The sequence below is a fragment of the Etheostoma spectabile genome, chromosome 20, assembly GCF_008692095.1.
Source record: "Etheostoma spectabile isolate EspeVRDwgs_2016 chromosome 20, UIUC_Espe_1.0, whole genome shotgun sequence".
Taxonomy (NCBI): Eukaryota; Metazoa; Chordata; class Actinopteri; order Perciformes; family Percidae; genus Etheostoma; species Etheostoma spectabile.
This window is the reverse complement of record NC_045752.1, coordinates 4,377,432-4,379,865: the sequence shown is the minus strand read 5'-3', so window position 1 is coordinate 4,379,865 and position 2,434 is coordinate 4,377,432. Positions and strand designations below refer to the sequence as shown.

General features: G+C 40.3%; 1 long non-coding RNA gene across 1 annotated transcript in view; it reads right to left on the bottom strand.

The window, feature by feature from the left end:
- Positions 1 to 777, bottom strand: part of LOC116670294 (uncharacterized) — a 5,786-nt gene extending 5,009 nt beyond the window's left edge. Inside the window, exon 1 of the long non-coding RNA XR_004326995.1 lies at positions 763 to 777. This is a non-coding gene — a long non-coding RNA (uncharacterized LOC116670294). The remainder of the gene's footprint in view (positions 1 to 762) is intronic.
- Positions 778 to 2,434: the final 1,657 nt, after the last annotated feature.

Below are 2,434 nucleotides of genomic sequence, written 5' to 3'. Positions count from 1 at the left end.
GATCTCTGCAGGGGAAATCCAGACAGCTAGCTAGACTGAGTTTTCTGTTGCACATGACGCCTGTGATTGGTTTACAGAAATACCAATAAACCAGAGCACGATTTCCATCCCAGAATGCTCTGTGGACTCGCCAGACACTCCTTCGCAATGCCACGGTGGAGGAAGGTCCGGCAATGCGAGACTACCTGGCGGTTAAGCGCGGACCTCCAGGTTACCAGCTAACGCTAGCGGTACCATTTTCCAAGGCCTATCCTCCCAATGTCACAATATATGCAGTATCATATAATTCGGGGAATCCTGAAACTATCACAATGAACTCTTCCTCCGTTTTTTTTTTTTTTTATTCCGTGCCTGGCCGCCTACCTCATTCCTATTGACCGCTCGGGGCATTCGTCACAGTGTGCAGTGCAAAAGACTGAATATCTTTTAAAAACATTAGGAAACGGTTTTAAATTAAGTTTTGAGGACAGCCTTGGGTAAAGGAAGACTATTGGAGATGAGACTTCAATGCTGAGGTGAGGGTTGTTTGATTAGAGCCCCGTGAGCGCATGCATGAATTAGACAATTCAACACTTGTGTTGTCTTCCTGTCGACCATGCACCTTTGTGTTATTCTGGGTCAAAATTTTAAATTAAAACGTTTTTCATTTTTCTGATCTTTTTTGTCGATTTTTCTGAGCTTTTTTTTTGACATTTTTGTTGTCTGGTTGCGATGTTTTTAAAATCTTTTTCTTATTATTTTTGTCCCTTTTTTTTAACGTACTGATCATTTATTTAAGTTGTAAGGAGCATGGTATGGAACCATCCATGATACCTTTTTTATTTTTTTACAATTTTGTTTGGAAGAAACACAAATTTCCAATATGGAAACTTTTTTGAAAATGGGTCAAAATTGACTCGGAGACTACAGAAGGGTTAAGTGCCCAACAAATCTTCTGTCCACAGCTGTCCTGTCTATTAAAGGCTAAAATAACCCCAAAAATGGTTAAAAAAATAAATAAATAAAGATTAGTTGTGTGGCTTTAGGAACGACTGGATGATTAAAAAAAATAAAAATGGTCCCCAGAGCAGGAAGGCTACTGACCTATGGCACGATAAACAAAAGTACAGCCTAACCAAGCTACTAGAGTATTGCTGCACGATTAATCTCAATCTTATCAAAATCGCAATATGTACTAGTGCTATTTCCAAATCGCAGGGGGGCGCAATATTAGTTTAAAGCTCCAATGTGTAGTAATTTCTCCCATCTAGCGTTGAGATCATATATCACAATCTCACTCTCTCGCGCCAATCAGTTCTAAGTATGTATTACAGCTACGGTAGCCTTCACGCTCTTTTCAATATCCTTTTTCTTTTCCTGGGCAAAGAAGAAGACTCCTGTTCCTGAAAATTGGATTTTAAATGAGTGTGGTCCTCCATGTTTACTTCTTGCCGGGGCCGAGAAGCGACGACACCCATTAGCAGCATTAGCAGCGCCTGTGAGTTTATCATGTGACAGCTAAAACCCGAAAGGCGGAGCATTATGATCTGTATGTCCCTTACCAGCTAACGTATTGATGGCGCATGAATATGGAGCGTCTACCCCACTTCATTCAAAAGGGAAATGTAAAATTTCAAGCCATTAGGAATACTTGGAATTGACGGTGGTGGTAAACATTCATGAAAAAGGACAAGTTTGTGAACGGGCAACACCGATTATGATAATGAACAACTAAACACGTTACACACTGGACCTTTAAGACAAATAGGTGTCAAACCATTCTACATTAAGTATTGTGGTGCTGCGGAGACGTCCCGGCCTACAAATCCTATCCATCAGATAAAAGAAAAAAAATCTTTCTTTGGTACAGATCCTAGCAAAAAATCACACTATAATCATTTTAATTTTGATATTTTTCAATGAAAATAATAATGATATAAAATTATCCAATATCGTGAATTATATTGCAATCGCAACAACAGTCAAAATAGTCGCACTTCAATATTTTCATCATGTCATGTCGTGCAGCCCTACAATAGAGTGGCTGCGTCTTCAGCATGAAATCATCTCATGCCAAATGTGCACTGACATGAATTAGACAAAAACATGGCCAAAGGCTAAAAAAAAAAAAAGGACAAAGGCTAAACACAGTAATTTTACAGGCCACATTTCTTAAAATGTGACATTGACTTCTTCTGTAGCAGTGATACTTTTGTTTGAGGCAGGTGATATTGTCGGTTTTTTGGGGGGTTTTGCTGCATAAACTCCCTGCTCTCGGGTGTCGCAGGGCGGGGGCGGGTTGGAGCTGTGGCTGGGAGTTGGAAAGAGATGAGAAGCGGCACCTGGACCTCATTAACCCTCTGTTTTTTATATAATCCCTCGGTCAGCGTCAGCATTTAGAGGAGTCTGGTAAGAGCAAACATTATGAGCTGCGGGAACAACATCTACGGGCAAA